Genomic DNA, 15,812 nt, shown 5'->3' on the forward strand with positions numbered 1-15,812 from the left:
AGATTCATAATTTTTACCGGGAATGTTTATTTACATGCTATATGTTAAAGGACATTTTTGAAAAAGTGGCAACTCTTTTTAATATTTTGTGTTAATACCTTAATGCTATTAAAATCGACCGTTCTTAATAATGTGTTGTAAAATATAGTAATAATATATATTTTTTTAAGGTGGCAACCCTGCCTTAAAATATAGTTATATAAATTGTATGAGTTTCGAGTATATAACATTTAAAGAACAGCATTCGTTTTAATTTTCGTATAAACTTTTTTTGAAAGGTGGCAACTCTGTTTTTTTATTTCTAATTTTTTAATGTTTAGCTCTTTTTAACTATAATTTGTCTTTTATATTTTATATACATGCTACTTAACTCCATTGCTCTAGTAGATACTTAGTGATCTTATATTTTTGAATGAAGGTAACCCTATTCATTCAAAAACTCAAAAAAGCTTACGGAGAAATAAATTTATATTATTATGTTGTAGTTACATATATACTCATTTCATGCATACATTTTTTTATTTGGTTTTCCCTTTCTAAAAAGGTGGCAACTCTTTTTAACTTTTAATGACCATAATTTTAAAATATTCATAAATACACACTTCCTTTTACTAAAATGTATGCAAGAGTAAAGAATATGTTTATTGAATTTCTGTTTATCTGCAATCTGGCAACCACATAAATTGACAATTTTTTTCCGAAAATACTTTTTAGATATGCAAAATCAGAGTAGAAAAAATCAAGAGTAAGGAATATATTAATTGGTTTTCAATTGTTCTGAATTCTGGCAACCACATAAATTGAAAATTTTTTCCTGAAATACTTTTTGGATGTTCAAAGTCTAAGTAGAAATATTTAAGAGTAAGGAACATGTCACTGAATTTTAGTTTTCTGAAATCTGACAACCATATAAATTTAAAAATTAAAGGTGGTAACACTTTCACATTTCGAATTAATCGGCTGTGGATATATACGCAGGTACATGTAAAACCTATCCTTGGAATTTAAGAACTCCACAGAAAAATCAACAAACACAAAAATGTTACTTTGCTTAGTCTGTTGCTTGCCCACTTTCAATTCCCTTGCGTCTCATCGTCCTTAATTCAATTTGAAAACAACTTTTCTTTACATTTGTGGCTAAATTGTGACACAATCATATTATTTTATAAACTCGCAACAAAAAGCAAACATCTAAGCTTTTCTACTCACATTTATTTCAGCTACAAGCTTATAACTTTTCCCCAATTCCGCCTACGTTCTCGAAAATGCAACAAATCAATTTATATTTTAACTTAATTGACTTAACAATAGTTTGCAGCACCAAATAGCTGAGCAAGGAAAACGCATTAAAAAAGAAGACAGTAAAATGAAAGCAAGAAAAACTTCGCTAATTCTTCGCCCTCCGCTTAGAAGGTACCACTGAATGGAAAAGTTTCATATGACTTTTGCTGGGAGCGTAGGTTTTACGCCACAATTGCCGCCGACAATAGGCCAATTGAAGTGTGAGCATTTATGTATTTATATCAAATTATATATCAAATTATCGTCACTACTATTGTGCATGCGTTGCTTTCAATTTCGTGTAGAAGAAAGTAGGAGAGCCACAAATTGACTGGCATTTTCTTGCTAATGCATTGATGTTACTCATACGCCTCGTTGCACAAGTAGCTGGAATTGATTCGCAGATTTTCCCATTGACCGCACACAGTGACATGACTAATATACTTAGCTACAACAAATAAATCAAACAAGTTTCAAGAACATATTTGTTTAGCATTATTGAAGTTAATTCAAATTTTGGCTTTTCAGCTGTCGAAAATGCTTTGAAGATTAAAAGCACAATGATACTGGTTGTATAATTTGACAGGCAGTTGTCTTATATTCTATATCAGCTTTGTTTATTTTGATTGTGATTAAATCACTCCTATGCGCCAGGTGTATTTTGCTTCATTAAACAGAAAATTAACTAATCAAGTCAATTGCTTTCAACAAAAGGTTGTCATTCTTTGATTTATTTGAAGACAATCTGCAGTAAAATCTCTGGGTGTGAAAGTTACATTATTCACTATTCTATGAAACCAGCAGAAATGACGTTAATACTGTGTGTAGTGTTAAAATAATAATATTACTAGTTTCATAAAATTATAGAAGAGAAGTGAGAATCAAGGAGCAACCGAAGTGCATCTTTACTGCTTGTAATCCAATTCCCATTTGAGTTCTTAAGATACCCCGGCAGGCGGGGTTCTTTATATATTATTTGTATATTGCAAGTCTCGCTTTATACAACGCCAGAAATCTTCTTTTTTACCAGACCGGTTGTTTACAGCATAGTGCAAAAGCACCTGTTTTCGATACAGACTACAAAAATCATAGGCTGATGCTTCTTTAAAGCTGAAAGTTTTGTTTCATAGCAGAGCTTATAAACTCTTGCTGATGAAGAGCAAATTTTTGAATGGTAGCTATGTTTCATAGTGGTTCGATATCGGCGGTTCTGATTAATGAGCATCTTGTTGTGAAGAAAGAACGTGTGTAAAACTGATCAGATCGATATCTTAAAACTGAGGGACTAGTTTGCTTACATATGTATATGTAGACAGATGGACAGGCGGATACGTTTGATATATGATAATTTAAATATATATTTTATAAAGGCTGAGCCGTTTCCTTCTGTGTGCTACAAACTTCGTGGCATACCCAATATACCTTGTTCAGGATATAAAAATTATGGATTCCAACGAGAGATACAACTTGGGAAAAATGTATTTATAAACTTATGTTCGAGTTTTGGAAAATTCTACCATTTAAGTGTGGGGAGAAAGATGCGACAGCGTAATTTGTGGTATTTTTAAGCATTTTTAGAATTACTAAAAAAACCTGATGGTTTTACCACACCAGCTGCCCAATGTCTCTTAAGTTGGGGCGTTGGGAGTCGTGGAATATATTCTATCATGAAAGCTCGGCATTAACATTTCCAAATTTCTGAACGTACGATTCTTAAGATAGGTGCACTGTAATGAACCCTTTAATATTACTGAGATCCTTTTTGCTTACAAAAAGTGTAATTTTGTGCTGTCTATCATCAGCATTACTCCAAAATAACTTTGTTGTTGGCCCTGTGCTCCAAGATCTGAAGCGTTCATCTGGTGTCCATTTCTTCAAACAACCCTTGAACAGTTTGAACGGTGTAGGGGAAGCAAGTGTCTACCTTTTCAATTTTTCTGTTTCTACATAACAGCATACATAGATGCCGTTCTCCTACATTTAAACTGAAATTCGTCTATCTGTTGCCTCTTAACATAATCTTAAACAGTGGGACTTATTATTTTTTTTACGTAAAGCTTTAATTGCTCTTTGGCTAGACTAGCCTCCACTAGAAGATTTACGGACTTGCTGGTAAGAGAAGAAGCTCACTTTGAACTACAATTTCGACCTGAAAGACTGAACTGTAGACATTTGGCTTGAACCTACCTATCCATTTTGAGGTTTCCTACCTCAAAAAAAAAACACCAAAACTTCAAATCGTTGTCACCGGCATCATTTTTGAAGAAAATGGACCGATGATTATACCGGTCTACAACCACACCAAACCGTTGTTTATCCTGAATGGCAGCTGTTTAATTTCTTCAGGTTGTTCTTCGTCCCAAATGCGTCAATTTTGCTTTTTTACATACTCATTGAGCCAGATTTGGCCCTTATCGCTGAACAAAATTTGGCTCGAAAACGTCGAACCTTCTTGGAACTTTTCAAGAGCCCATAGATCGAAGCGATGTTGCTTTGGAGGGACTAGCGTCTTCACTTCTTGCACAAGCTGTATTTAATACGCTTTCAATTTACGATCTCGACGTCAAAATTTTTTACAGAACTTGAATTTTCATAATAAAATTGAACGAATTGTAAACGTTGTTCAGGCGTCTCAAGTCTCTCGATGATGATATGCCAAACAATTCTGAACAAAATTGGCATGACAACTTGAAATGACTCATGAGTCATCTGTCAGAAAAAGCTGTTGAAAAAGGTGTCTCTACTTGGATCACCCGTTATATTTGTATATGCATATATATGTACGAGTACCCACTTGCAACAGCATGAGCCACTTCGTTTCCATTTCTCGCCTGAAGAAATAGTTTACAAAGAAAACCGCAAAATTTTGCTCTTACTTAAAGCAGTCTTAACGCCGCTGAAATGTACAAATGTGAACTTCAAATGGTACACACAACACTGACGCATACATATGTTTTCATAAATGCGCGCACATCATTGTACACGTGCGTTCGCGCAAACATTTGTAATGCGTCTAAATCCCGATTTTCAGGCGAAAAAGATTTTCGCTTTACTCTTTTCGAGTGCTCTTCAATGGCGACTGTTTATTTTCAGCAGCGAATTTGAAAATTCCAAGGAAATGAAACTCAAAAAAATTGTCACACTTCCAGTTAAGCTTTGTTGAAAATTTTTGCTGCGAGCGAAGCAGTTTGACGTTTTGAAGCTGCTTGTTTGCTTCGCTGGCTGGCTGTGGGCGAGCTGCTAGGCACTATTGTTTTACCGTATACTTGAGCTCATATGTATGTGTGAATGCAGACAGCGCTTATTTGCTCGCGTCTGTATTTGATTTTGTTTATTTTCAATGGCATTTTAATTCAATTCGACGAAATATATTTTTATATAGATTATATAGTATACGTTTCAGTACCCTGTCAAATAAATGCGCCGCTCAGTGTTTTGTTGATTCCATTTTCATGTTATTATCTTTTCTGAGAGTTTACATTAATTGTGGAATTTGCGATTTCTGCTTCCATTTCATACACTACATTAAGTTTGATGCTATTGTTGCGCTGTGAAGGAGTGTACGACATGGCGGATGAGTAATATTTGTGTTCCTATTGGGTGTGAATATGTTCTTATTAAATAAAGATAAAACTTTTGAATTCCTTGCCGATTTTACGTTGGGAGAAAGCATTTAAAATCATATTTTTTACCCTCTTTCTACAGGCTATCATCTATAATGAATGGATGTAGATAAGAAGTTTTATACATGTGTATTAGAGTGCTTCAAAAAAATTTTGTACTATTTTTTTCAACTCCTACCCCCTCAAATGTTAGTTAAAGAATAATAATTTTGTCGCGGGAATTTTTAAAGTTTGAAAAGACAATTTTCTGAATATGTGATGTCTATGTTTGAGAAACGAAAATTAAATGGTGAAATTTTAGTTTGAATGAAAAAACGAAAATTCCTATGTTAAGGGGGTATTCTACTCCAGAAGCATGAATTTCAGGTAATTTTTAAAGTGTCGTAAAAAAAGGCAATTAATATTTTTACGATCCATTTTTTATGGTGTTTTTATTGATATCTTAAAAATACAGAAAAAAAAATTTAAAAAAAATATTAAAAATTAAAATAATTGGAGGGGCGGAAAAACAGGTGTAAAAAAATGGCGCACGAAAAAAATTTTTTTGAAAAACGGCGACTGCCTGAAAATAAAAATCATTTTTTACGCTATTTTTTTGAAATTCCTGAATTTTTTTAAAATATTAAAAACAAAAATTTTGACACGATGCTGGTAGAAACGATAAAGGATTATATAAAAAAGGTTCACACAAAATTTCAAGGAAATCGGTTGTATAGAACATGAGATAATGCCGGTACCGTGCGGAAAAAAGTAGTTTCGAGAAAAACGTGTTTAAAAAATTCGATAGGGCCGTACCGGGCTAGGTACTGCGTCACTAAAGTAACTGTAGCTCTTAAAATATTTTTAATTTTTAAAAATCCTTTGGAGGATATGTTCTTAAGGGTCTAAACTTGAAATATATAAAAAAAAATCGAATCAAAATTCTAAAGTAGAATACCCTCTTAAATGAATGGGACCCTAAAAAAAAAATAGCGATCCCTTATAGTTAAGCTACAGTGCCTGGCATGAAGAGAGAATTTTTTTTTGTCAATCACTAACATTTAAGGGGATAAGAGTTGAAAAAAACTCAAAATTTTTTTTTTAAACACCCTAGTATGTATATATGTATATAGGATTAGAATGACGAGACTTGTTAAAATCCGACGTGAAACACAATTCTTCACCATGTGTTGTCATACTTGTAAAGTCTATTAACCCAAAATGATGTTTTCAATTCATGTATATTATATCAAAGGCTAGAAAAATAAAGAAAAAGTCCAAGAATTATTTCCCCAATATTCGGCTGCAATCGGCCTATGCTATGATATTCGAAAGCTAATATTTCTGTCACAGTTGTAAGAGAAATTTATCATTTTAGGCTTCATGGCATATTTTATCAACTGATCTCACCGAATATGTACTGTTTCGTCTGCTCACCGGGGATTTCAATCATTACATTATATACATTTTTAGATTATTTTGCATTTTTTGTTGGTACATAAATGTAAATGTCAAAGATATTTTTTTCAATAAATTAAATTAAATTTTATCCAAAAACAGGAGCATTTTTTTCTTTTCCCCAATTAAACACAGAGCAAACTCTAAATTTAAATTTTTTGTATTTATTTTTATAAGTGGTTTTCTACAACTTTCTTTAAGTTTTGTTCAAATTCTTCAATTAAATTCAAATACTATTAACACTGTAAATAAAGTGGCCCTCTGCCAATACTGGTATCCCTAATATCAGGTAAACTTATAAACTTATTAAAAACTTGAGTCTAGGACTTATGCTATCTTATAACGGGTTTTTCAGTAAGAGCGCTAGAAAAGTTTTTTTTAAATAAAACAAAAACGGTTTGGGATATCAAAAAATTCCCGCCGCCGGCCCATAAACCGTACTAAACCGTAATTAGTTTGAGATGCAATGATGACTCATGGAGTATGTATGAATGTACTTTTACAGGAATGAATAATATCATTGATATCCCAAACCGTTTTGCTTTATTTAAAAAAAAAAATTGTAGCGATTTTGTTGAAAATCCGCTATTAGAGTTGAGGCCACTGACTACGAATTTTAATGATTCCGACTCGTTGTTGGATCGTATATCTTTCCATGATGAAATGGCAAACCTTACTCAAGAGAAATGTTAAAAGAGCGGAAAAATATATCCCTATCGGTCTACTTTTGTGGCGTCCCTATTGAAAGAACCCATTTTATATACAAAAAGTAAGGAAGGGCTAAGTTCGGATGCAACCGAACATATCATACTCTTGCAACTTGAAAAAATCAAAGCGCGGGAAAGACTTTAAAGTTTATATACTATATATAACTCATACACTGGCGGACACTTAAAGTTTGTTAGAAAAACGAAATTCATTATATGTGACCTGGTCTACGAAAAGGGAGCTAACGAGCGAAAACTAGTTTTCTGGGAAAAGCTGTTAAAAATAATCGTCAGTTTCTCGTTATCTCATTAATTGTTCTCCTTTTTTTTGACACCTAAGCCCCCTTTCCGTAGACCAGGTCACATATGTAGTATATGAGAGTTTGGGAAGTATCGACCAGATTTTATCTATTTTCTCCACTACCACATACTATTAACATGACACATATTAAAAAAAAGTAATAATATAGAGTAAAGTAAGCCGGATGTTCGAAAATCCTGATATTAGTTATATGGGGGTAAGCCAAGTTTTCGCTCAAATTTATCTATTTTAGGCACAAAGATATACTGTTATGGTTGAAACACGCTTTCCCATTTTCATTGAGATAACTCACATATTGGCTGATATATCCAGCATAAAGTCGCCCGAAGTTTGAAAATCTTTATATTAGGTATATGGAGACTCTGGGTTGTATTGACCCGATTCACCCCATTTGTAGCACAAAGACAAACTAAAAAAATAGAACACATGGTTTTTTCGGCAAAATCAATTTATTTTATTCAAAGTAGTCAATCGATAAAGATAGCAGATTTTAAAGCACCAGTCGACATATACACCAGAGGGCCCTAGATTCAAAAAGTCCTTTTTACTTTGCAAAGCACCTTGTACAGTAATATAAAACATATGTTTAGGACCTACATATACTGATAATTACTGAGCAAAAAAAAGTTGAATCATACATTTCGGTAGTATGAGATGATTGTAACTGCACTGTATTGTCTCTTTGATAATCCATCGGGTTTTTCCAAATCTTGGCGGCATTTTAGTATGCTTTCTACACTTTACCAATCCTGTTGAGCAAACACAGAGATCGATACATTTTAACAAACACTATGCAGAGACAGTAACATATTTTACGTATTATTTATTATTTCTTAAGTGATTTATATTATTATGATTAATGTTATCAGTGAGAACGCAGACTAGAAGCTTAATAAAATACCAAATTTGATTGTACAGGGTCCGGCACTCGAAGTGTAACCAACTTCAGACCGTTCGCGCAGCAGTCGCACTGGAATCAGCTGTTTATAAATTTGCTGAATGACAGTTCGGAGTATTGTTCACAAGTGTACAAAAGCGTTTTGCCAAAAGTGAACGCAAAACAAAGTGATCAGCGATGGAATTCAAACGTAATAGTGTGATTGCTTTATATTTAGCTGGAAAATCACAGCCAGCAATTGTTCGTGAGCTCAAACACCTTAATGTGAATAAAGTTTTTGTTTATCGCACCATCACTCGTTACAATGATACCGGTAGCATCGCAAAACGCCATGCAGGTGGTCATCAAAAGACTGCAACGTCACGTGAGATGGTTCGGAAAGTGAAGAAGCGACTTGAGCGAAATCCACGACGAAGTGCCAATCAAATGGCTAAAGAACTGAAAATATGCGACCGCAGCATCCGCCATATATTGAAAAATGAGCTCAAGGTCAGGCCTTACAAGTTCCAAAAGGCCCATGATCTCACACCGAAGCAGCAACATGTAAGACTTGAGAGAGCGAAGCAGTTGCTTCGCTTGGCCGAAAGCGGTCAAATTCCGAACATTGTGTTTTCTGACGAAAAAATTTTTTCAATTGAGCAATTCGTAAACTCTCAAAACGCTAGGGTTTACTTGACTGACCGTTCATACGAGAATCTAAGTCATAGGTTGGCCACCAAGAGGCTGCGCGAGTTAACCAAGAATGGCTGAAAAACAACATTCATTACGACCACACAATGGCTCTCGAATTTACCAGATGCCAATCCATTGGATTATTCTCTCTGGACCATTTTGGAGAGCGAGGTCCGAAGTAAATAATACACCAGTCTCGAGATGCTGAAGAAAGCCATTATCCGTGAGTGGGTCAAAATACCGGCAAGTCACATTTGGGCAGCTTGCGATTCGTTTTTTGACCGTCTCAAGGCCATAGTTAAGGCAAAAGGTGATCGTATCGAACAAAAGTGAATTGGTCCTGAATTAATGATTATTTTCACACATTTTGTACTTTAAAATAAATAAAAATAATTTTCCAAACCGAATTTATGGCTTTTTTAATTGGTTACACTTCGAGTGCCGGACCACGATATCGTGGAACACAGGACTTTAGTTGATGTTTATTTCTTAAAATTTTAATAAGCACTAGATTTATCTGAAGAATATGAACACATAATTAAAACTAATGCTTGTGAGTTTGTAATAATTAACTATATAACTCCAAATATATATTTTCAAAACATTTTTGTATATTTAATTTTGTACAGACTAGTAACAATATTTCCTCATTAAAAGAATACATGTGCCTATGGTACGGTTTCTGATTTTATAAAGCTAGTGGTACTTGGTGGGCTGCATCCGCATACATCGCGGAACTTCTGTCGAGCATTGTAATAAAAATGCTCCTGAATTTGATGGAATTTATAACCCTCAACTACCAAATCTCGTATGACATTTGGTCGTCCCATACTCAGGTAATCACGTGGCACTTTAATCCTGGAACTTCTGTTTTTCGCTTTGAAAATGAAATTATCCTTCTTCCCATGGCATTTCTTTGGGCGTGAAGACTTGCGATTTCTCGACGCATGGAACAATTTGCGACGCACACGTTCAACTGGCGATTTCGGTTGTGTGGAATGCTTCAGTACTCGATCAACGCATTGCCTTAATCGCGGTATACTTTCCTCGTCAGCATCGAATCTGATACGCGTCTGTATTCCTTTGATTGAATAAATATGTTTGACGCACTCATTCAAGTGAAATCGACGCACGGTGCGCATACTGAGAATAGTACCTTCTTTTGCGTCCGATGGGTTGAAACGATCTTCCTGAATTTCTTGCAAAATAAACGCCATGGCTGCACTCATTTTTTTCATTTTCTACTCGGTTATCAGATGAATAAGATGTTACTTTTAATGATTGTCGTTAGATACTGAAGACTTACAGTTTGAGTTTGCCTTTTTTATGCCGCGCAGGTAGATCGTACTGTTCTTGACCGTAGAGCAGGTAGTCGGGAAGGATAGTGTTGCGAGATTTGGAGGAAACAAAAAAGGGTATTTCTTATTCAGGTAGCTAATGTTAAATTTCATGAAAACACACCTTTAAAATATTTGCTTTCATAAATAAAGACTCGTGAAAAACAATGAACAATTGTGGGATTTTATAGAGTGTTCTTGTCATTGTTCAATGCCTTTATACTTTCGAAGAAATTTAATAATAGCTATATAAGTATGTGATTCAGTAACTTCAGAAATAAAAAAAAAATAATCTTTTGCACTTACATAGAAAATATATTGTTTGGTTTTAGCTGACATTTATTCAATATTTGCTCAAATTTTCCGCTTTGTCTGTTATAACTTGACATTTTTAACTGTAGCTTGCAAATAAATTTTCCGCCAGCGCTTCTGGCCCAGAGTGGGACGCAAAAACTACATGGAACTACTAGCTATTAGCAAGGTCCACATGGCAATGATAGGTATTCTAAATGGACATTGTCTCATTTTCATTATTTTTGTGGGGTTATTGGAAAGTAACTTGTCTACGCAGTTAAGATCGAAACAATTAGCATCTTGGAAGAGCATATGCGATGCATTATAGCTGCCATACGACCTCAATTGCCACAAAAAGTGTTCGAATATTGGACCTTTATCTTCATACTGGAGCTATTCTCTGCCATAACATTAAATTATATAGTCAGCGGTGTTGTGGAATCCAAGACAGAATTGCTTAGCTGTCAGAATTGCAAAAAAATACAGATTTTCATTGGTGTCACAGAATCTGATTGGATTTTCATCTTTTCGAACATATGCAAAACCAATATTCGAATCAGCTGTGTACTAATGTGACAAAACTTGCAAATGAATACATTTGGAAGCAATCCTATTAAAGTTTTTATTGAGTTCTGAATTGAAGAAAGATTTTTAGAGATAACTTTTATAGATGGAATTTATAGATGAGAATTCGAAATGTTGTCGAAACTAGAAGGGAAATAGTGATCGAGCGATATATGAGCGCTTGGGCAGAAAGCGAAAAATTTGACTCGGTTTTTCATTTTTACGATTTTTCTTATTTAAACTAAAAAAATTAAGAAAATTTAAGTTTTATAATATGTTTAAGCAACATAAAGTAACATTTTTTTGGCCCCAAACCACTTTTTTAATTTTTTAAATTTTCCTAGTTTAACTTGAACATAAGTTATAAACAAACATGAATCTCTTTAAATTTTTTGTTTCTGACAGAAATTGCGACCTCCATACTTTCCGCCGTCCGACAAATACACACGCGAGATTCATTGGGCAATCGCTTCCCTAAGACAGAATATCAAAGAATTCGTATCCAAAAAATTCTCGGGTGATGTTTAGATATATAATATAAACCCTAGAAATTTCGCTTTCATCAATTATTTCTTTCCCTCCAAAAAAACATCAAGACTCTAAAGCGGCTCCCCCCTTAAATATCCGCATTTTTTTCCAAAACTCAATAATTAAGACATTTCGTACTTTATTCTTATGTTTTCTCCTATAGAAATAAAGATAAATCAATTCGTAACAGTAAAATAACTCGATTTCTTAACTTACATTTCAAATCTGTGTGCGACTATCTTCTTGCTTTGTTTCTGACAGCAAAACCGATAAAATTGGTTTCTGTGACACCCAAAACCGATACAAATTCTGTTTCGAATATCAAACCAATAATGTCTGAATTCATGACACCTACTGCTTTTTTTGATCGGTTTCAATTCTGATTCCGACAACTATCAGATTCCACAACACCCCTGAGTATGTATTTTATTTCAAAGCCACCCTTTACCACCGTCGATTTCTGCTCTCAGTTCATTGACCAAAATCAATATCATAGACAGAAAATATGCACCCACAAATTATTATTCTTGCATACGCGTTTATTATTATTGCTTTTATATTTGATAGCAATTGAGTAATCACTTTAATTATCCTAATAACATTATACACATTACATTACTCTAATTTGCTGTTGTAATATCCTTATCTGATGTCACCTGTCTGACTGACGCTACTTTTAAAATAATCACATTTATTCGAAAACATATTGACGTAGATATTCAACAAACATATTTATAAAGGGTGATCCATTTCGAAGTTTCCTACTGCTTTAAAGAAATAACACAGAAATTTCAAATGTAAAGGAAAATGTTCATTAACATTCGGCTACGTCTCAGATGGTCACCGAAGTGTTCTCTCAACAAATCCATTAATTAATGCGATGTGTGGGAAGTGGCGCCGTTTTGTTGAAACTAAATATCACCGAGATCACGAGCTAACGGTTACCATTGACAGTTACGTTCTCACTGACATCATTTTTGTAGAAATATGTACCGATGATTCCACCGTCCCACAAACTATACCAAACTGTTTGTTTCTGGATAAAATTGCAGCTCTTGAGTTTAAACGCCCATTAATCTAGAAATCTAGCTCATCGCTGAACAAAATCTAACTCGAAAACGTCGGATCTTCTGGGAAGGTGGAGCGGTTTCAGTTGCGAATACTACCCTCGATAGTTAAGCGAAACACGTGAAACAAACAGAACGTGAATTTCCGTAATAACATTGAACGATTTGTGATCGTTGTTAGGCGTAAGTCTTTCTACGATGAAATGTCAAATAAGATTGAGCAAAAATAACATGACAGCTTGACACAACTCACCAGAGAACTGTCAAAAAAGGCTATTGAAGGAAGTACCTCTACTTACCAATACCAATAATTTATCAAGGGATTTAAATAATTTATAAATAATTTGATGGTTGATAGAAAAATCTCTGTTTAATAATTTAGCTATCCAACGGGGGTTGTAGAAGCGGCTTAGGCGCCAACCCAAGAAAACCTGAAATGTTCTTATTTACTAGGAGTTTCCAAGTTTGTCTGCTGATAAGCGTATTGAAATGCCTAGGACTTATGCTTTTATAGAACTCAAATATTGGCGAGAGAGTAAAGAGCGCATCGATTGCCTTATACTGCTGTAGATTGATATAAGGAATAAGTGTGGTCTCTCACCAATGTAGTCTTATGGCTCTAAGAAACAGAGTCAAACCAATATTGTTTTGTGACGCATTCGTTTGGTGGAGAACGCTCTTGCTAAAAGGCTTGAGTATGTCCAAAAAGCTGCTCTCATTAGCGGTGGACTACACCAACAATACATAGCATTTTATGCAATTTCTAAACATAGCACCCGTGGGCAATGTCGGCAGGTGTAGACAGCGAATTATGTTCTAAGTCTTAAGAAAGCTGAGTATATAAAGGGGTCCGAACATGGACTTCTCCTCTCTCTCCTCTTTCAACTGCATTACATACCACAGAGGGATATGTGAATGGGGTGAAGTGGCTAGAGAGACAGTTTGCTTTTTCATTGAGGCTGAACATGTCTTAAACGCTTTGTCGATTTGTCAGGATCTTACGATAAAGTATATGATTTTTAGGTACCACAACGAACTGGCGTTCTAATCTGTCCACGTGAGATCCCTGTTAGGATCGACCTTTTAACCTAACCTAATCTGGTAGTCATCATTGAGCATTGATTCTTTGAATATCAATAGCATTCTTCAGTTATATTCTTAGAATCGTAACAAAGTTAGCCAGGTTTAGGCTCGCAACTAACATGTTTTTGATTTATTATTTACAGGGCATTTGTCAGTGATGTTTACATTAGAGATATTCAAGGCAACTCGAATTTTTTCAAAAAGCGAATGTGGACCCTTCCTTTAAGAACAAAAATATTATAAAGCCAAATAATATACAAAATTATCAATGACCTCATTTGAAAATTTCTGGAAGTGTATAGCTTAGAAAGATAGGTAACTGGAGTGAAAGTTATATCGATATATATGGATGCCACAGACAAAGATTTATTGAATTCAGCCCTCTTAAAAAATAACCAATATATATAATATAATATATTATTCTCGGGAAACTCTACTAAGAAAATATATATTTTGTACCCAAATCATCCTGAAGTTCTATTCAGAAAACTATTCTTTGTTATTTTCGATTATTGATTTTTGGGCCTTTGAGTATTGCATGAACAAATTCCTATCAAGCTACAAAAAGACGTCAGTGATGTTGCCTTGGGGAAATACATAATATTTGCAACAGATCATTATTATAGTAAGTAACAGTTACGCAGGTATCATACTTATTTTTACGCAATACTGTACCTGTCAAAATAAAAGAACAGAAATATTTTTTTGTTTTTCACCGAAAATATCCTTTTCTCAGCAACACTTCAACTTTTCATATTTTACTCTCTTGCCACTCACATGTGTTATTGTAATAAAAACAAAAATAATGCACAGCCGACAATGGAAGTGATAAAAACTAACAAAGAGCAGGTCAAATCCCTCCTCAACGGCAGTCACAAGAGGCATTTTGACGCACTCAACTATTTTCAGGTAGACTTTTGGGCTTTTGGCCGCTTTGGTTCTTCAAAAGTAGAGCTCGTGGGGTTCAATATTCGTTTTAAGGCCACTTTTCGGCTTCTGTGCAAATGTATGTAGGTATGTAAACGGTTCTGTATGCTTGAAGGTGAGCTTGAGTGTGGGTGTGTTTGTGTGCTTGCGCTGGTCTGTTTGCGAAGCTGCACTATTTTTATCCCGATTATGAGTACAAAACGTATTGATTGCTTTTATCCTTGTTTTCATTGTAGTTGTTGTTGTTTATTATAATCGCTTTAAGTGTGTGTGTGTGTGCAGGTTTCCATACAATTTGTTGTTAGTGTTGTTACGTTGCTTCCGCCACTACGCTGAAGTTGTGCTCTGATAAATACTGAAAATCGATAAATATTCTGTTGCCAATAATAGCTGTGACACGACATTGTTGTTGTTGTGCGTTTATTTTTACCTCAACATTTTTATGTTCATACTGCTCACTGAACTCATAATTTTACGAGCCAGGTAGTAGACATAAAATGCGAGGTATATTACATAATGACAGTTTATGGGTGGGTTTCTACGAGGCTATGTGAGGATAGAAGCGAAAAATTTGTATCAGATTAGCGGCTGAAGGTAATGCTTAAGTGACCTCAGGTTGAATAAAGGAAGTATTGTTAGTTTAAGGGGTAGATTATGAATTAAGAAATATATTCCTTGTTAAACAAAGGGTTTGTCTTCGGCAAGATGGAGAAAATGAGTTGAGATCAATATTTTTGATGAAAAGAAAAATGTGAAAAAGGTCAGTATTTCTGTCAAAATACGTCAGATACACAAAACAACAATAGATCACAACGCTCCAAAGAAAAGTTTTCGAAAAAAAATTAAAAAAAAATAACAATTTTTTAGGTAAAACATCAGAACAGTTTCGTGGCAGATTTTGGTCGCAGTTATTTTTAAGCATATATGCTGATTTTTTCTTTCTTTTAAGAAATATTCTTTTTCTTTAGCTTTCTATAATACTATTTACTGCCATTGTCTCCTCGTTGTATACCATAAAATATACGTGGTTTGTACAAAAATTATCGCGAATTTTGAATTTTTGCTGACACTA

General features: G+C 34.3%; 1 protein-coding gene across 1 annotated transcript in view; it reads left to right on the forward strand.

The window, feature by feature from the left end:
* Positions 1 to 12,448: 12,448 nt before the first annotated feature.
* Positions 12,449 to 15,812, forward strand: part of LOC126760511 (cAMP-specific 3',5'-cyclic phosphodiesterase) — a 535,699-nt gene continuing 532,335 nt past the window's right edge. The window contains exon 1 of the mRNA XM_050476199.1: positions 12,449 to 12,460. The gene's annotated coding sequence lies outside the window, so the exon portion shown is untranslated. The remainder of the gene's footprint in view (positions 12,461 to 15,812) is intronic.

The sequence above is a fragment of the Bactrocera neohumeralis genome, chromosome 5 (assembly GCF_024586455.1).
Source record: "Bactrocera neohumeralis isolate Rockhampton chromosome 5, APGP_CSIRO_Bneo_wtdbg2-racon-allhic-juicebox.fasta_v2, whole genome shotgun sequence".
Taxonomy (NCBI): domain Eukaryota; kingdom Metazoa; phylum Arthropoda; class Insecta; order Diptera; family Tephritidae; genus Bactrocera; species Bactrocera neohumeralis.